General features: G+C 32.9%; 1 pseudogene; it reads right to left on the bottom strand.

The window, feature by feature from the left end:
- Positions 1–385: 385 nt before the first annotated feature.
- Positions 386–18,761, bottom strand: LOC121219155 (ATP synthase subunit a, chloroplastic-like; annotated as a pseudogene).
- Positions 18,762–21,006: the final 2,245 nt, after the last annotated feature.

The following is a 21,006-nucleotide window of genomic DNA, read 5'->3' as shown; positions in this document are numbered from 1 at the left end:
AGAATCATTCTATAGAAATAACAACTTTTTTAAAATAAATTATAGACCCTAAATTGATACCATAAGAATTCATATTCTAAGTAGGAGTCATAATATTGAAATAGAATAAAAAAAACAATATCAATATATAGCTAATATTAATTGAATGTAAATATGATATAAACATAAGTAATAAAAAACAACCAACCCTGAATTTTAGGGAAAAAAATCTTTTCAATTAGATTTATTTCCTTTTTTATCGTAATCTTTTTGTTATTACTCTAGATCATCGTATATGTATATTTATGGTCCCTAAGTAAGTATATTATTTTGAGTTGTGCATACATTGGTTGGACCAAGCTAAACTAAAAAAGGGCTAGACTATTTCAAAAAAAAAAAAAACTAGTCAATAATGACCTTCCATGTATTTGCCTATATAAGCCGCAACTAAAGTTGCAAAAATAAGAGCTTGAATCTCACTTGTAAATAATCCAAGGAAAATACAAGTATAGGAACGACTGAAGGTACTAAAGAAACAAGAACAACAACTACTAGTTCATTAGCTAATATATTCCCGAAAAGTTGAAAATTAAGTGATAAGGTTTTGTGAAATCCTCTAAAATGTTAATAGGCAAAAGAATTGGAGTGGGTTGAATGTATTTATTAAAATACCCCAATCCTTATTTTGAAAGAATCGCATAGAAATCTACTACTGATGTAAGTAAAGCTAAAGCAACAATACTATTTATATCATTCGTGGGTACGACTAACTCTTCATGAGATAATTGTATGATTTTTCAAGGTAACAGAACACCTGATCAATTAGAAACAAAAATAAATAGAAACATAGTTCCAATAAAGGGAACTCATGGATCATATTCTTCTCTGTTTAGATAGGGAAATGAAAATTCATAATCATATAATGATGAATAATTTAATAATAAATTTAATAATTTATTAAAACAAAAAAATAAATACATAGAATTAGAATATTATAAATATGATAGAATAGATTAAATCGAAAAGAGTCAAAGAGATATAATACCAAAAAAAAAATTCAGTTCTCTTTTTAATCTATCTAAAATAAAATAGGAGATCATATGAAAATTTTAATCGATTCTTTTGTTTCCTTGGGTCATTGGTCATCGGTCGGGAGTTTTAGGGTTAATACCGATATTTTAGCAACAAATCCAATAAATCTAAGTGTAGTCATTGGTGTGTTGATCTTTTTTAAAAAGAGAGTGTGTGCGAGTTGTTTACTTCGAAAATAGACTGGGAGCAAAGCTTGTGTCAGCCTCGCTTGGCTTCGCTGCTATAGAAATAAGAATTTATTTTCAATAATAAAAATATGTTTGGTAACCTTTTTCCATAACAAATCAAAGAGAATTAAAAAAAATTCCTACATTTATATAGATTCAAACCGGTGTATAAGATTTCATATTTAACAATTGCTAAAACATAAATGATTTTGCTTTTGTGTGTATTTTAACTAATGCCAAATCGATAATGTTAAAAATAATTTTTTGCAACTTTTCAAATTTTACAAAATAATTTTAGTGAAAACAACATTTTACTGTTTTATACTTTTCACATTTTTTTATTTTTCAAATTTTCAATTAAACACTTTTAGCGTTTCCATTTTACATGAAAAAAAAACAAAAAGAACCTAAACCGTACCTAAATTTTAAATGATATTTAAATAATGAAAAACTAACAAAAACCCCTTTCAATATAAAAACCTATTTAATATATATATATATGAAAAGATATTTAAGCATAAATAATTATAAGCTAAAAAATGGTTAAGAAATATAAAATTATAAATTTAAACATAGACAACCGATTGTATTTATTTTGGATAAATTTTGTTTTATTATCCAAGTAGAAATCTACTACGAATATACTATGTATATCAAGAATCTCTGCAAGTATCTGTACAAGTACAATTTACAAAATCTATACAGATTGTTTAATTCCCCATGCTATGCAAAGCTGATTGCTGATTGAATCTTCATGTTAATTTTTGCTCCTGCTATTCTCGTTCTTATGATCATCTTTATTTTACCAACCAAATCCTGCTCAGATTTTTGCATTTTGCCAAATTGTCTTTGGTTTCGTTCCCGTCATATCAGATATAAATACGCATTCCAACCCAAGCACAAGATGACTGATACAAGTGCTTTCCTCTTCAACTTAGAAATTGCCAACTGTAGCTCCTGGCACCATCGCATAGGTTGTCTATCCAAAAAACAGGTTTGCTGAACTTCTTTCATTTAGAACGGGCGCGCACGGGCACACACAAAAAGTGGTCATGAGTCTCCTGCTCTGCAAGGTAGAGCTTATGTCTGCCTTCTATATTCTTCCTCCTAGCAAGGAGCTTATTATTAGTTGGTACCCTATTCAAATTTTCCATCCACACCACTAATGAATGCTTCGGAATATGCAAAGGAAACCATATTAGTTCGCTCAATAATACCTGCTTCTTTATGGTCTCATTTCTCAATTCATTCCAAATTTTACTCACCAAGAACTTTTTCCCTTCCATAAGCCTAAGTACTTTGTGAAAGTGGTAGTTGTATCAATGACCTTTCTTTAAGCATCCAGGCAATCCACCATGAATTTTCATGTACTAGGATGACCCATATATGTAGGCTGAGTTTGGTTCACTTCAATCAATTTTTTTTTTGAATTTTTTAACTCGTCCATGATAATTCAATTCAAATTTGTTCAGTTTTCAATTTTTTTCATATTAATTTTAAGTTTGGGGTTTCCAGTTTTATTTTGATAATGTCAGTTTTGTTTTAAGTATTTTATACATTATTTATTGAAGTTTCAAAGTTTTCTTCATAATTATAAAAATATTATTTTTTTCAAATAAATAAAAAATAAACATTACTTTTATATAGCTCTTATTGAAAAATATTTGTATATAGTATTTCAAATTATTTTTACTATTTTAAATATAAAATATTTATTTTTACATCATAAAAATTTAAAATTGATTATTAATTAAATAAAAATATGATTTTGTTCTATTATGTTTAGACGATCGTGATTTTTTAATTTCTGAACTAAAATTCAACCAAATACCACACTTTAAATTGATTTTCAATTTTTGAAAAAAAATTTTGCCCAACCTTATATATGTGAAAATTTTAAAAATGTGGTTTTGAAACCTTATTTCCATAAACCAGTCTATAATGATGAAATATACATATTAATGAAGTTCGTGTGAAAATATATTAAATATTGGTTAAGTAATTTAACCGAGAAGATAATTAATATTTAGGGACTAAATTGTAAAATTTAATCACTATTGAGTTTTAATTTAGAAAAGGCTTGAGGACTTATATAGCAATTATCCAAATAACCAAAATGATTATTTAACCTTTTTTTAACATGAATTAGTGGATGATGATGGTTGTTTCCATTAGTTAATTAATAATTAAATTAATTAAACAAGATTAACCTAAGTTTAATCTAATTATAAACATGTGGATGACAACATGCCATCATCATCTTTAAGCCCTCCACCGTCATTATAAAGAAAGAAAGGGAAGAAAAGTCCATGGTTGAAGGAGCATTCGACCATTTATTCACGTAAGTTCTTTAAGCTATTTTTCTTTGATTTTTATGGAATTTGAATCATGGAAGCTTGAATTAGCTAGCTCATGTACCAATTTATTCAATTGTTAAGGTTTTAGAAAGTTATTATTAAGATGAGGTTGATGATTTTGAGCTCGAATTGAAGAAATTGATAGTTAATAGGCTTATATTGTGATAAGGACTAAATTGCAAATTAAATTAAGCTTGTTAAATAACTTTGTAGAATTATGGACTAAATTGAATAAATTGAAAACTGTAATGAGATTATGTTTTCGATGAAAGGTATAGGTCCCTAATGAAAGAATGTGAAATCGAATTTTAATTTGATGTTGGATATCGAAAGAAATGTGTATCCCGAGTATAGGGACTAAAGTAAATTGTTGGGGATCGACCCAATTAAGCAACAAACAAGTAAAAAATTAATGTAGAAAAACCCCTCCAAAGAGGATAAAAAACCACAGACAAAGATAATTTGAGTATAATGGCAAAAGAACGAAGAGTATAAAAGATGGAGATAAAAACTAAACCCCGAAACCTGAAAATAAAGAACCCTCAAAACGTAAACACAAAATTCTCCAAAAGTGTTATGAGTTCTAATCGTTAATGGGTGTATTTTCTAAGATTGTAAAAGAGTCTATTTATAGGCTAAATTCGTAGGTCCAACAATAATAAAATAATCTAGATTAATTAGAGTTCCACTGAAAGAAATAAACAAAGTTTAACTAGGAGATTATCTTTCAAATTTGACTGAAATATGAGTCATACTCAACATAAATAAAATGAAAAATGTGTCTGACTATATATTTGGTTGTGAATTGGATGTAAAATGATATTGTGTTTATTATTGAATTACCAAACATAGCTAAAGACGACCCCGTACAGTCGCGAGAGAAAGGAAAGTCGAGAGTCATAGACGAGTAGTAAACAATTTTGGTGTAACACTCCAAACCCAACCTAAACGTTATGGTCGTATCTGGCAATGTCACACAATAGTGTTTTTGAAACCTCGTTGTTACGTTGAAAACATTCCATATTATTAACTTTAGTAGACCTTTGTTAGAACTTAGAAAGTCTTCTTTATTCATTTAAAATATTTGTTTTGAAACATCCCTTGCTGCGAAAGCTTTAATAAAACAGTCTAAGTGATCATGCGTTTAGAAACAATTCTAACTTTTTGAAAACCGAATTTCCTACGACCAACAAGTATAATATTTATCATGGAAAATATTAAAGTGATTATCTTAATCTTAAATTTAATTTAATATTTATCTTGTAGATAAATATTCTATTAATTTAATAAGATTTAATATTAAATTTAATCTAATATTTCTCTTGATATATATTATATTAATTTAATAGTAAAATGATTAAGTTTAATCATAGTTGAACTGTTTCAACTCTCGCTATATAAAGAGAGCATTGGGACATTATTTTTCATATACTTGAATTCAAGAGAAAGTTGTAGAGAGAAAATTCTCTAAAGAGATTATTTCAGAAAATTTCTAGAGATATTTTTTATTTACAACTTGGCCCAAAATTTTAGAGAAATTGCGAAATTACCCCACTAATAATTTTTTTGAAAAATTTTCTAATTCGAAGCAAGCCAACACTCAGCAAACGTGAGCTTAAGGATAGCGGAGAAGAATACTCAGTCGAAGTGTTCATCCTAGACGAATCGAAAAAGTACAATTTTGATTAAGTTTTTATTACTTTAGATATCACAATCAAGTTGTTGTTTTGAAAAAAAAATTAAAACTCTAGTTTTTCCCTAAATTTATTTTTTGTTGCATTTTGCAAACATGATTTTCCAGCAGTCCGCACACGTTAGAGTGCTGTAGCTTTTCTTGAGTTCGTTATGCTTTGCTCGCTGGGAATGGTATTCTCGTCTGTTTCCCAAGTTGGCAGACTTCACAGATACCACTTTGCTTCTCAACATTGATTGTTTCTTCAACTAAACTTGCCTTGCCAATCAAATAAGGGACTTATAGTAAACATGTCCTAGTCTTTTGTGCCAAAGGTTCGCATCATCAACAGAACTGGTATAGGCCCTTGAGTTCGCCAAATTCCAATCTAACATAAAACTTCTATTTTTCATCAAGACTACTACAACTTCCTGTCCCAATGAATCAAATATAATTCAACCATAATTCTTAAAAACTACAGTGTAATTTTTCTCAAGCAGTTGACCAACGCTAAAGAGATTCTTATCTATCGTAGGTACTAAAAGAACATCTGAAATTATTTTAGTACTTGATGGTAAACCAATCACCACTTCACCTTTGCCCTTAGCTTCTAAGAGTTCGTCGTTACTAATCCTCAACTTAAAATTGCAACTTTTGTCAATCTTCCTGAATATGCTTTCATCTGAGGTCATATGGTTGGTGTATCCACTATCGATTAACCAACCTTTCGTGACTCTATTTTTTTATGCAGAACTTGTGGCTGCGAACATCTGCTCCTTTTGAATGTGATCTCCCTCAGCCCCCTGAGCCTGCACATTCTGTTGATGGGTTCGCCCTTTTTTCTTGCATGCATTTTCTATGTGACCCAACTACTTGCATGATCTACATTTTATCTCTGGTCTAAACCAATAATATTTTTTAGGGTGATTTTTTTCTTACAGTGCAAACATGGTGAATATTTCTTCTTTCCACCATCTTGCTTCATCCACTCATTCTTCTATGTCATTCCTTTCTTAACTTTATAGTTCTGGAAGTTTGAGCCATAAATACTCAAGGCTTGGAGTGCTTCTTCTAGGTGCTCCTCTCGCCTTGATGCTCTTCTTTACTCTTGAGCATACAGGACATTCATCAATTCTGAAAGAGAGATCTCTAGAGGTCCCTTGAGTATTCAAGAGAGTAAATCTTAGACTCATACCCCTCAGGAAGCATTGTTATTACCTTCTCAATGACCCTGCTATGTGTGAACTTTTCCCCAAGTAACCTCATGTTATTAACAATTTCCATAATCTTGTATGCGTACTACTTCACTGTTTCATCCTCTTTCATCTTCAAATTCTCAAAATCTCTCTTGAGATTAATGAGTTATTGTTGTATGGTCTTATCTGAACCTTGAAACTCCTCTTTTAGCTCATCCTAAGTTTCTTTTGGAGTCGCACAAGCCATAATGTGTGTGAATATGACATCCAAAATTTCATTCTCTATACAGGACATTACGTTATATCTTTTAGCTTGCTTGTCACTGTGGTGTTTGATTTGAGCGACTATAGCGTTGTCACTCAATGGTGTGAGCTCAACATCAACATTCAAAACCTCCTACAAGTCATAAGATTATAGGTAGGTCTTCATCTTAACAACCCATATATTATAGTTTTCGCCATTGAAAACGAAAAGTAAAGGTGGTGAAAAACTCGCGGAAGCCATGTATAACCAGAAAGAACAACAACGACCCCTTAAAAAGGTAGCTCTAATACCAATTATTGGAATTTCAATACTCAATAAGAAAGAATTATAAAGAAGAAACGATAAATTTAGCAACAAAATTGTCTACTAAAGTTTTATATATTTTCACACTATATTCGAACAATGTAACAGGGGTATTTATAACAAGAAAAGCTCATGAATATAGAAAGAAATATCAAAGATACTAATAAATGTTAAATATATTATGCTAATAAATATTAAATCTTCTACAAAAAAATCTGTAAACATAACTTGCACGCAAACTCTTCAAATCCAGTTCGTATTCTTAGTTCGCCAAAGTAATGAGCTTGTCACTTTCTGTGAGTCCTCCAATATTGGAGGATTCACCAATATCGAAAAGTTCACTAAGTTAGATCCTCTATATTTGTTCGCCTTATGACGTGATTTCGCCACTCTCGAACCATTCTTGGAGAGTTCGCTAAGTATGCACATTGCATGAATGGTCATCTCGCAACAAAAACCTTCAAAAATATATTTTAAATATACGTATAGGGTAGGTATATTACAATTTTTTTTATCCAAAGTTTGATTCTTATTCTTTCTATGTTACTAAGACTCAAGTGCCAAGTGTAGGTATGTGCCCTGTAACAAGAGAAATAGGCATATTGATAGTTGTAGTGGTATGGAGCCTTTATCGCAAGCATATGGCACCAATAGAGCAGTGCAACTCACAACCTCATCAAGATGCAATTACAAAAACCACAAGTTTTAACATGCTAAGGGTTTTGGCTACGTTATTGTGTACGAAAAAAATTTAAATGAAGGAACTAACTTGGCCATATTGTTGAGAAATGGAATAGAAACCAAAAAGCAAATGAGTTGGGAAGAGCGTCAAGCAAAGGCTAAGAGAAAGGAGTTGTAGGTGAATGAATAACTCTTTTAATCTATCAAAAATATTAAATAAATTTGGTAGACTAAAAGATTTTCAATCCAATACATTTGAGTGTTTAGTAGAGAAGTAGTTTTAACTAATAAAATTATGACATGTACGAAAATAAAATTAAAAGATAAAAAGAACTGTTATGGTCTTTTAAATTGGATCTAGCTGTGGTTCTATTGAATGAAGGAATCGGTTGAGATGATAAAGGGAATAAGGTGATTTTCTTCTTTCTACCTATGATTGCAGATTGTCCAAATTCTAAGAAGGGAGCTTGATAGCCTCCTTAGAATAACATCTCAAGCATAAAATTGTCTATTAACTTCTTTAGTCATATATGCATAAGAGAAACTACTCCTAAAGGAAACACAATTGCCTAACTACGGTGCAAAAAAAAAACTATTGAACTAAAGTGGAGGAACACCCTCTTACGAAACAAGAAACACAACTAAAGAAAAATATATTCTAAACAATATTTCTGTTACAGTTGTGTAACCCAAATTCTAAGAGATTGCTTGCAAGTCAAGTTAAACAAAATATATTTTCTTTCTAGAAGATTTAGTAGTATAATATATTTAACATTTAGTAGCATAATATATTTTACATTAATTAGAATTAGGATTTTTCAACCTATAAATAGATGTAGTCGAAACTTCTCTTGTATCATTCGAATTCGACATTAGTGAATTTTCTTCTCCTTTACCTGTGGTTTTTCCCGAAAGGGTTTCCACGTAAAATCTATGTGTTCTATTTTTTTCTTTTGTTTTTTCTTTACGATCTTTCTACATTGTCATTATCGACATTCAATTTTTTTAACAAATTGGTATCAAACTTTTTCGAGTTTCTTATCTTGATCACGATAATGGCATCACTGTAGTATGAAATTCCACTATTGGATCACAACACTAGATTTGCGTTGTGGCAGATAAAGATGCAAGCAGTTCTTGCATAGATGGATTTAGAGGATGCCCTGCTAGGGATAGATAATATGCCTTCGACATTGATGGAGGTAGAAAAAAGAGTAAAGATTGAAAAGCTTTGGCGTAATTACATCTCCATTTGTCTAACGAAATTCTATAAGATGTGATGAAGGAGAAAACTGTCACCGCATTATGGGCAAAACTGTAGTAGCTATGCATGTCGAAAACCCTGACTAGTAAGTTACATATAAAACAGCTTCTTTATGCTCATCGTTTGGAAGAAGGTGCGTCTATGCACGAGTACTTAACTGTGTTTAAAGAAATTCTCTCAGGCTTAGAGCTGATGGAGGTTCAGTATTTTAAAGAAGATTTAGGATTGATTCTACTTTACTCATTGCCCCTATCTTATTCGACCTTTAAAGACACGATTTTGTATAACTGCAAACCTCTCACAGTTGACAAATTCTATGCTTTTTTTACCTCGTATGACAAGATAAAACATCTTATGGTTGGATCCAACTTTTAGAGAGAGGGTCTCATTGTTCGTAAGAGACAAGAACGGAAAACTAATGATGATCATAGAAGGATACATGAATGAAATTGTTGTCATAAATCTAAGGGTAGATCAAGATCTTCCAACAGAGGTAAAACCTCTGCAAGAAGAAAGGGCACATTAAATCTGAGTGCTATAAATTGCAGAACAAGATCAAAAGGGAAAGCAATTAGAAAAATCTGGTGAAGCTAATGTTGTAGAAGACTACAACAATGGTGAACTCCTAGTTGCTTCTGTAACTACTTTAAAGTGAGCGAGGAATGGATGCTTGATTCTGGTTGCACTTTCCATATGAGTCCCAATTGGAATTGATTTACAATTTATGAAACAGTGTCTGAAGGTGTTAATTTGATGGGAAATAATGTTTCGTGTAAAATCACAAGTGTTGGAATGATTCAAGTTAAAATGTTTGATGAAATTGTTAGAATACTTAGTGACGTTCGACATATCCTAGAATTGAAGAGAAATTTAATTTTATTGAGCACTCTTGATTCAAAAGGGCACAAATGCACAACTGAAAGTGGGTTTTGACGATTTGCAAGGGTTCCCTCATTGGGATGAAAGGGCAGAGAAAAACTGTCAAGTTATATGTTTGCAGGGTTCTACGCTACTGGTGATGCAGTTGTCGCTTCCTCTTTCTTATCAGATGATGGTGTTACTAGAATTTAGCATATACATCCAAGGCATATAAGTGAGAATGACATGGCAGAATTGAGCAAAAGAGGACTTTTTGATGGGCAAGGAATTTGCAAACTAAAGTTCAGTGAGCACTACGTTTTTGGGAAGCAAAAGAGAGTTCGATTCAGTAGAGGAATCCATAATATGAAGGGAACGTTGGATTATATTCATTCTAATCTTTGGGGACCATCAAGAGTGCCTTCGAGAGGTGGAGCTAATTATATGCTAACACTTATTAATGATTTTCCCAAAATATTTTTGGTGTTCTTTTTAAAGTAAAAAAGTGATGTGCTTTTTGCATTTAAGTCTTGAAAAACTATGGTTGAGAAACAGACAGGAAAATAGTTAAAACACCTCCACACAAATAATGGCTTGAAGTTTTGTTCTAATAAATTTAATGAATTATGAAAATCAGAAGGGATCATGAGACACTTGATAGTTTGTCATACTCCATAGCAAAACGGCATTGCAGAACAAATGAACAGAACGATCATGGAGAAGGTTCGATGTATATTGTCAAATGTTAATTTATCGAAATCATTTTGGGCTAAAGCAGCCTCTACTACATGTTTTTGATCAACCGATCTTCATCCGTTGCCATTGAGAAAAAGACTCCATAAGAGGTATGGTTTGGTAATCCTGCTGATTATTTTGATTTAAAGATTTTTGGGTGTCCTGTGTATGCTCATGTTGATAATGGAAAATTGGAACCGAGATCAATTAAATGTGTTTTTCTTGGTTATAAGACTGGTGTAAAAGGGTATAAGCTATGGTGTACTGAAAATGGAAAAGTTGTGATTAGCAGAGATGTTTTTTTATGAAACTGTTATGTTACCTAACTTATCTTTTAAAGACTCTTCAAATAAAGAACAAAAAAAGTAGGTAGAGCTTTAGATTGATCCAGTATCTACAAAAGAGTCGAGTCATCAAGTTAGTACAAAAATTCAGAACAGAGATGTTTGTTCACCACAATATTCTATTGCCAAAAATAGAACTAGAAGAGAAATTAAACCTCCAAAGAGGTATGCCGAGGCTGATCTAGTTGTTTATGTTTTAAATGTAGCTAAATATATAGATGCAAATCAAGAGCCATCAACTTATTCTGAGGTAGTTAGCTATAAAGACTTAGAAAATTGGATGTTTGCCATGCAATAATAGATAGAATCACTCCATAAGAACAGAACATGGGATCTTATGAAGCATCCTAAAGGTAAAAAAGTTGTTCGTTTTAAATGGGTTTTCAAAAGGAAAGAAGGGACTCTAGGAGTTGAAGAACCCAAATATAAAGCAAGACTTGTTGCAAAGGGTTACAGTCAGATTTCAAGTGTGGACTTCATAGATGTGTTTTCTCTAGTTGTAAAGCACAGTTCGATTCGAGCCTTTCTTGGTATTGTGGCCATGTATGATTTGGAGCTCGAATAGTTAGATGTAAAAACATAATTCTTGCATGAAGAACTTGAGGAAGACATTTACATGCAACAATCGAAAGGCTTTACAGTCTTAGAAAAAGAGGACTATGTTTGCTTGCTAAAAAATGTCTCTTTATGGTTTAAAATAGTCACCAAGGCAGTGGTACAAGAGGTTTGATTCTTTTATAACTACTCATGATTTCAAAATAAGTAGCTTTGATAGTTGTGTTTATTTTAAGAAAAACGTTGATGGTTCTTTTGTGTATCTACTCTTCTATGTTGATGACATGTTGATAGCAACGAAAGATAAAAGACAGATACAAAAGGTCAAAGTCCAGCTTAGTGAAGAATTTGAGATGAAGGATTTGGGAGCAGCAAATAAGATACTTGGTATGGAGATTCTTAGAGATAGAAAAACAAGCAAATTGTACCTAAGTCAGAAAGGGTGCATTGAAAAAGTTATCTGCATGTTCAATATGCAGAGTGCTAAGCCTGTTAGTATTCATTTGGCAGCCCTTTTCAGACTTTCACCGTCTTTATCTCCACAATCAAATGATGAGATTGACTACATGTCACATGTTTCATATTCTGGTGTAGTGGGATCTCTTATGTATTCTATGGTTTGTTCACGTCCAAATTTATCATATGCAATCAGTGTAGTTAGTAGATACATGGTGAATCTCGGTAAAGAACACTGAAAAGCAGTTTAGTGGATTTTGAGATACTTATGAGGTACTACTGATATTTGCTTACAGTTTGGAAGAAACAGAGATGGAGTCATGGGGTATGTTGATTTTGCTGGAAACCTTAATAAAAGAAATCTGTGTGTTCTATTATTTTTTTTCTTTCTTTTTTTCTTTGCGGTCTTTCTACATTGCCATTATCGACATTCAGCTCTTTTTAACAATTTCACCAAGCCTTTTGTTGTTTTCTTTTTTTGGCCATGGGTGCAACACTTGTACACTTGAATAACTTGTAAAGATTACTCATTCCCTCTAAACTACGATTGTCTTTGAAAGCAATGTCAGGATAATTTTTGCATAAGGTTTAAGCCACCTCCCAAGAGTTATTCGATAGAGACAAATTTTGCCAATTGACCAAAACCTCATGCTGTCCAGCTCTAGTTCTGTGATCTAGAATTGCCATAGGCTAATAAACATCAGTATCAGGTTGATAAGGTGGTAAAAGTGGAATGTAGGAGTTAAGGCTTTCGTGGAAAGGTTTTTAGGTTTGAAACACGGAAAACGGGATGGAGTTTTTATTCTAATGGTAGCTCTAACTTGTAAGCCATGGAACCAATGCGTTTAAGGACCTCGAAAGGACAATATACTTGGTTAAAAGATTCTGATCATGTCGAGTGGAAATTAGAGTTGATGATATGGTTAGAGATGAAGTAAAACTTCATCTCCCATATGGAATTCCAACAAGTGATGTTTTCTTTCATAATTATTCTTCATCTTTGTTGAGCTTGTATTAAATTTTGGTGAATGAAATCCAAAATCTTATCTTGAGATTGTAAAGCTTGATCTATAGCATCAATACAAGATTTTGCTTGGATAATATAAAAGCAAACAAAGAGGACCACCACCATAAACCACTTTAAATGGGGTTTCATTCAAAGAAGAGTGGTAACTTATAACGAAACTCTACCCAAGATAGCTAATTCATCCATTTGCCAGGGTGTTCACTTGTGAAACAACGAAGATACATCTCAGTAGTCCTATTAATTCAACACCACTTTTGTCCGTCCATCCGTTTATAATTGGTAAGTTGAACTAAAGGATAATTTGGTCCCATTCAACCGAAGTAACTCCTTCCAAAATGAACGGGCGAAGATAACATCATGGTCATTGATCATAGTTTCCGGCAACCCATGTAATTTAAAAACAAGATCAAAGAACAAATGTGCCACACTTAAAGTTGTATAAGGGTGGGAAAGTGGTATGAAATGACTTATTTTGAGAATCTATCTACTACCATCACCAACATATTTTTGCCCTTCGATTTCAATAACCCATTAAAAAAATCTAAAGAGATGTCAGCCCATATGTGTGTAGGAGTTGGCAGAATTTGGAGTAACCCAGCTGGTTGCAATGTATCGTATTTGTGTTGCTGACAGATGCTACAAGCTTAAACAAATTCACGTAAAAAGTTATTCATAACTTTCCAATAAAAGTACGGGAAATTCAGTACAGCGTGTTTTGATAGCCTTCATGTCCTTGGTTATGTTAGGCAACCACCACCATTTGAATAGAGGGAGAATTTTTAAGGAGATAAACTCTATTTTTGTAAAACAAAAGCCCATGTTTGAATTGTCAAAAATCAGTTGCTTTGCCCTCAACTATATGAGAAATTAACTGTTGTACTTCATTAGAGTCCCGTTGTTCTCGTTGAATTTCATCAAAAATAGTTAATTGCGGCATGGAAACTACCATGAGAACTGAGTGATCATATCCCGGTGTGATAGAGCACTGACTAATGTATTTTGACGACCAACCTTATATTCCACTATAAAAGAGAACCCTAATAGCTTGCTAAACTAATGTTGTTGAGATGGAGAGAGAGACTTTTGTTCCAACAAAAACAAAATTGAAGTTGTAGTGATTGATTCTAACAATGAATGCTCTATCCCAAACGGAAGAACACAGGTGAGCTATAGCTTTAACCAAACCAACAAGTTCTTTTTCATAAGCTAGAAAATTGCAATGTTAAGCCGCCATGGACACTAAAGTATGCAATGAGTTGGGTTTGTTGTAATAAAACCACACCTATTCCAAATCTAATGCATCGCATTCAACGGAAAATGGCTTGTGAAAATCAGTTAAGAGTAAGCACTAGTGTAGTTTTCATAACTATCTTTAGTTTTTCAAATGCTGCAATTGATTCTTCAGTCCATTAGAATGGATTTTTTCCTCAACATTACTATGAGTGGAGCTGATATTAGTCCATAGTTGGGAACAAATTTGTGATAATAGCCCGTGAACCCTAGAAAACCATGTAATCCCCTAATTGTTGCTGGTTGGGCCAATTTAAGATTGCTGAAATCTTCAACGCATCAGCTTGAACTCCTTGTGGCGTGATTATATGACCCAAATATGCAATCAATTTTTTAACAAAAGAGCACTTGAATTTTTTTGAGAAATAATTTATTAGTTGTCAAGAGCTAAAAAACCAACCGGAGATGATGGAAATGCTCCGCCCAAGTTCTACTAAAAACAAGAATGTCAAAAAAAACACCACCACAAGTTTCCTTAAGTATGGATAAAATATCTCATTCATCAACACTTGCAAAATAGAAGGATCATTTGTAAGGTTGAATGGCATGAACAAAAATTCAAAATGGCCATGATGTCTAGGTAATGTCGTTTTCTCAACATTCGATGGATACATGCGCACTTGGTGATACCTAGACAACAAATCCATCTCGGGAAAGAACTGCGCTCCCCTTAATTCCTCCACCACAGAAGACGGGACAAAGCCATGGGTACTACTAGTCGATGAGGACAAGAACTATGCTTCCATTCCAAATCCCTTCGAATCGCATGGTTTGTAGACTTTTAATTCCCATGATGACATTTAATGAAGTTTTGGAGGTTGCTCTTGGTCTTGTTGGTCAAGTAACTCTTCTTCTACTAGATCTATTCAAAATAATTTTCTGCATTGATGCCCATGAAAAAAAAAGTTTCATCACAATTAAAGCAAAGTCCCCATCTTCTTCTATCCTCCATCTCTTCTCGAGTCAGCCTTTTAATTAATCTATTGTTTTTAATTTCAATGGTAGTAGGAGCTCGTCTACTATCCAAGTAGCTTGTTCGGGAGAATAACTTGCATTCATACAGCCTTGACATACTTATGGCAGTTACCAAGTCGTTAGGCTGATGAAGCTCCACCTTGATTGCAATGTATTCTTGCAACCCACAAAGATAAAAGTTTAATTTTCTAGTCTTGTGTAAAAAATTCCGACTCAGGACACAAGGACCTCAAATTCGTTTGATAATTAACCACTATGCTGGTTTGTTTATGTTTCGCCAATTCTTCCAATTGTTTCACTGGATTGGAGGTCCAAAAAAAAAAAAGGCAGCACTGAGTTTTAAATTCATCTCATGTAGGATTAGATGTGTCATTCACCATTTTAGAAACTATAATTGAGTCGTAACTGTGAAGCATGGACACGGACACGCAATACGGGTATGATACGATACGAACATGGCGACATGGTAATTTTTAAAATATGAAGATACGGATATGACAAGATACGAAAATAAAAAAATATTTTTCATATTTTTATACTTTTTTTATGTTAAAATACTTGATGCAAATGAAAATATTGATATTTTATTTTACTATTTTTTTAATAGAAACTGAAATTTTATTCAAATCAAATAAAGCCCAAAATAGAACAGTCATAAAAGGCCCGAAAACAAGCTTTTATCCAACTAAATAATAGAGGGTACTCTAGAAACTTCCTAGTTTCAGCTGAAAAAATCTAAAGGCACAGTTCCAGAAAAGCAACAAGTTCTTGGAAAAACCCCTCTGTGCTTATCTCTTCTTCATTTCCAAGTTTTCAACAGACCCTTCGACTACCTTCGTCTCTTCCTCTACCCAAAACTTACACATCCATCCAGAGAGCCCCAGTGACTCAGACCTCTTCTATCCCTCTCCATCTGTATTCTTGCAAACTCAGGGACACCATTTTGTAAACACCTCTGTTCTCCAACCTTCAATCCCTCAAAAGCCAACATTTCATCAAAATTTCAGCCGCCGTCGTCAGCCACCATCTAATTTTCTTGCGTCTGTCATATTTCCATTTTTAGACACCCATGTCGGGAACTTGTCCGACCTCCTTTTTTTCTTGATGTATTCTGGCATGTTCCGTATGTATCGGGGCGTGTCCGACGAGTGTCCGTGTTGGACACACGTACGAAACCGGTACGAGGAGGGATGAACCATGTCCGTGCTTCCTAGAGTTGTACCTTCCAAGTGAAAAGAAGCTAAGCCTAGTTTCTCCTCTTCCAACGTCAGTTGATTGTGGGAAAAATGTCTACACCTACTAACCAATCTCAAAGGATCTTCTTGTCCATCAAAATGTGAAAAACCTAACTTTGTGAATTTGGGAACAAGACTGCTTCCTCCGAAAAATTTGAACTCGTAATTCTTACTAGACCTTTATCTTTTCGTGTAATACTATAACTTTTTGCCCCTGCTGATGATGTTGCCTGTTTAGCATTCCCCAAGTCTTGGGTAATAGCTGCCAAATTTGCTTCTATTGCTCTTCATGGCAAAAATGGAGAATTTTGTCCTATTATATGATGTCACCTGTGACTCTTGGCTTTGAATCCAAAATGTTATGGTCCTTAGAACTGGATCTAGTTATGGGTCAACTGAATGAAGGAATGGGTTGAGAAAATGAAAGGGATAAGGGGTTTTTCTTCTTTCTACCTATGGTTGCATATTGTCCGGGAATTTGATAAATTCTCAAGCATAAAACAGTCTATTAACTTCCTTGCTCATTTACATATAAGAGAAACTGCTCTTTAAGGAAATATAATCGCCCAACTGAATTGCAGAAAAATACACTGCAGAACTAAAGTGGAGAAACACCCTCCTTCAAAATAGGAAACTCAACTGAATAAAAACAACTAAAGAAAAATATATTGTAAACATTATTTGACCAAATGTTGTTTACTTGATGTTTATACACCTGAAATGGCTTGCTAACAATTTCCTAAATTAAAATAATAGATTATTTAACTGCAAAATGAATAAAAACAACTAAAGAAAAATATATTGTAAACATTATTTGACCAAGTGTTGTTTACTTGATGTTTATACACCTGAAATGGCTTGCTAACAATTTCCTAAATTAAAATAATAGATTATTTAACTGCAAAATAAGTATAAAAACACATTTAAACATAGTATACTAGTTTTTGTTGGGAAAAAATCCGTGTAAACAACGAATAAGAAAAATAATGAAGAAATTGAAAAAATTGAACTCACAAATTTTACATGGAAAATTTTTTTTAAAGAGGATAAAAAACTACGGGCAAAGATAATTTCACTAAATTGACAAAAATGAAGAGTATAAAAATAGAGATAAAAACTAAACCCTAAAACCTAAATATAAGAACTCTTAAAACTTAAACATAAAATTCTCTGAAAGCTTTTAAAAGCTAATACTTAAATGTGTTATGGGTTTTTCTTTCTATGGTAGAAAAGGGTCATTTATAGACTAAATTTGTTGCTCAAATAATCTTGAAATAATCAACACTAATCAGAGTTCGATTGGGACAAATAATTAGAATTCGACTCGAAGAAGAAAATTGAGAAAACTACATGACACGTCGCAATGTCGCGATGTCCCCTATTGTGTCGTTGCAACGTCATTTCTTCTTCTCCCATGTTTCATCATCGCGTCGTCGTGACATCACATGGCTCTTCGTCGTAACGTATTTATCTATTTGTGTTTTAATTTGATCAAAATGCGAGGCATACTCTATAAATCTCTACCTTGACTCATATTTCCACAATGCCTTAATTGTCGAGCACGCCACGGGTCTATCTTGAACTTTGCAGGATGTTAATTGAGTCTAAGATGTACTTGAACTTTTAAACCAGAAAACTTCTAGTCTTTGACTTTTGCATTGTTAAATCAAAACTAACTCGAGTCTGCTTTCCACAAACGCAATGCTTTGTTTTTCCAAATCCCGCACCCAAAAGAAAGCTTCTCTTATTCAAAATGGTCATACATTTTTCCCTCCTATGACCAAATTGTCTCTGCTTCAAATGACTCGACTCCGATTCCTTAACAAACAAAGGACTTGTTGTTTTACCAGTCACCGTTGAACCTTGCAAAATATAAAGATTGTTAGTCTTTCGACCTTTCATCGGAACGAAAGCCCTATGAGACACTTTAATGTTGTTTGACTCGATGTTAATTTTACAACCCTTCGATTCTAACAAACTCAAGAAAATGAGATTCCTCATTAAATCAGGTACATGTCTAACACCTGACAGTGTTCTGATTAACCTGTCGTGCATCCTAATCTGAATGGTACCTACACCGATTATCTTTCTAGATGAATCGTTCCCTATACATACAACTCTACCTTCAGCTGAATTGTATGTGGAGAACCAGTTCCTGTTGGGACATATGTGGAAAGAACACCTTAAATTCAAGATTCATTTGAATATAAACTTAGACCTTTCGATTGTAGACACCAACAACCATTCATCACCTTTATTGTCGGCCAAATTAGCATCAACTAATTCTTCTTCGTTCCTCTCAGTAGTCATCTTATTTCGCAACTTGTAACAATTTACCTTAATATGACCTAACTTTTTGTAGTAGCGACATCTCTTGTCATGATTCCTTGATGCTACAAAACTGAGACTTGCCTATCTGACTTCCTATCCATACCGAACATATTATTGAGTTTGTCTTTAGTTAACAAGTAACCCTTCACATCCTCAAATGAGATTTTATCTCTGCCATAAATCAGGGTCTCCCTGAAAGACTTACATGAATAGGGTAAAGAGCATAATAATAGTATCATTTTACCTTCATCAACAACCTGAACCTCAACGTTATTCAGTTATTTCTCTTTCACAAGCGATGATATTTGTTATTCTAATCGAGAGATCTGCAACTTCATTCTTCAATCAATATCAATCTAGGATTATTCTAAGCTCTCTTCTCTTCTGATTTATTCGTGTTATTTACATGTTTAATTCAATTGAGTTTGAGATTATGAATACCATGAGTGGCTAAATCCCTTAAGAGAGATTAACGATTGGACAGGGATGTGATTAATGGAGAATTTAGGGTTTTCGATAAGATTAGTTAGTATAAAGTACGCGTTACTAAACCCTAGGCTTGCTAACCCTAGGAAGTAATCATAGGTTAAACTAGATCGAGAAATAAGTTTCACTAAGTAAATCATAATTTATCTTGGTTGAGAAAGTGAGGTTGGGAGATAAGTGAGTATCAACCAATTGATTAATTAGTTAGAGATCAGGAGGTAATAATTGATTAATTGATAGCTAATCCACCCTAAAACCCTAATACAAAGTTAATTACAACCCCTAAAATAAGTTAATCTTCCTTATTGGTTTGATTGAATTTTTTGTTTGTTTATTTTATTGTTTATTTATTTTCGTTATTTAGTTTCTAATCATCATCTATTTTATGATCTGTCATAATATAGAATTTAATTATTACTATTTAGACTTATTATTTTAAAGAAGTTTGAATAGATTTAGTCCATCCTCCATTGGGTACAATCATTAGAAGACTTCCATGTGTTCCGTTGTAACAAAAATATTATATTACAATTTGACTCGTATACTTGTAGACGCTGCCGTTTTAATTTTATATATTTTTTATGTGATATTTACACTATAAACGATAACACGTTTATAGGCGGATAAGAAATTAACAAAAAGTTGGGAGATTTCAGTAAAAAAGAGCCAAATGGTCTTGTGCCCAGACCGTGTGAAAAGTTGAAACCGTGTGTAAGAGAGTCACACGGCCGTATAACGAACTGAATTCGTGAGGAACTAGATGCAAAATTTTCAACTTGAAGTCACATGGTTGTGTTTTTGGACCATGTAACAAACTGAAACAGTATGCTAAATTAACAACCATATGAACAGTACCGTACGGGCGTATGGTTAGCCCGTGTAATAAATGAGGCAATGTCAACCTAGAACCTCTTAAATTATAATGAGCACACGACTGTGTCACTTTTCCGTAAATGACACATGGTCGTGTGTTAACCCGTGTGTGCCAATACGTGTCTTGTTTTGTAAGCTATTAATTCAACACTTCAACTATGTCATAAGTTTGTAATTAACCATACCTAAAACCTGTCAAAAAATGCACAAAACATACCCAAACACAACATATCCTATTTCTAACCAACAAGCCTCAAGGCACCTTAACACAATATAAACCAATTCTAAAATGCAATACCATTCATGCTAAGTTAGAAAATGACCATGCACATTCCTTATATGAAACCAAAATATTGAACTTTCAATCACCTAATTGATCATATTGCCAACAAAAACTTACAAGATTGATACCAAAACATTTACACATATCAAGTTTATACACAACCAAATTAATCATCAAACATTAAAGCTTAAACAAAAATACCATACATTCAAGGTTACCATTTCAAGTCATAGTTAACTTAACAACTTGTCAAAAGCACACATATACATATGTATATATATACCTTCATCATTATTTAAAACTCACAAATACTTAACCTATCATTATAAACAACAACAATACTAGACATTAATCATTCTCTAAAACATTCAAACATACTTTCAACATTCATCAACCACCTAAAATTCAAAGTGATAACCCTAGGTACATGCCGACTTACATAACCAAAATGGAATACAAACTTTGGAAAGTCTGGGGCCTCAGTTGGATGTTGAAGTGAGACTCAAAATGTAGCTACAGACCTAAACTGCACACAAAGAGTCAAACTTCCCAATAAGTAAGCAATGCCATATATCTATATAC

This window comes from Gossypium hirsutum, chromosome D07 (genome assembly GCF_007990345.1).
Source record: "Gossypium hirsutum isolate 1008001.06 chromosome D07, Gossypium_hirsutum_v2.1, whole genome shotgun sequence".
In the NCBI taxonomy this organism is placed as follows: domain Eukaryota; kingdom Viridiplantae; phylum Streptophyta; class Magnoliopsida; order Malvales; family Malvaceae; genus Gossypium; species Gossypium hirsutum.
Note: the sequence above shows the minus strand (reverse complement) of the source record. Positions and strands in the feature narration are given on the sequence as shown.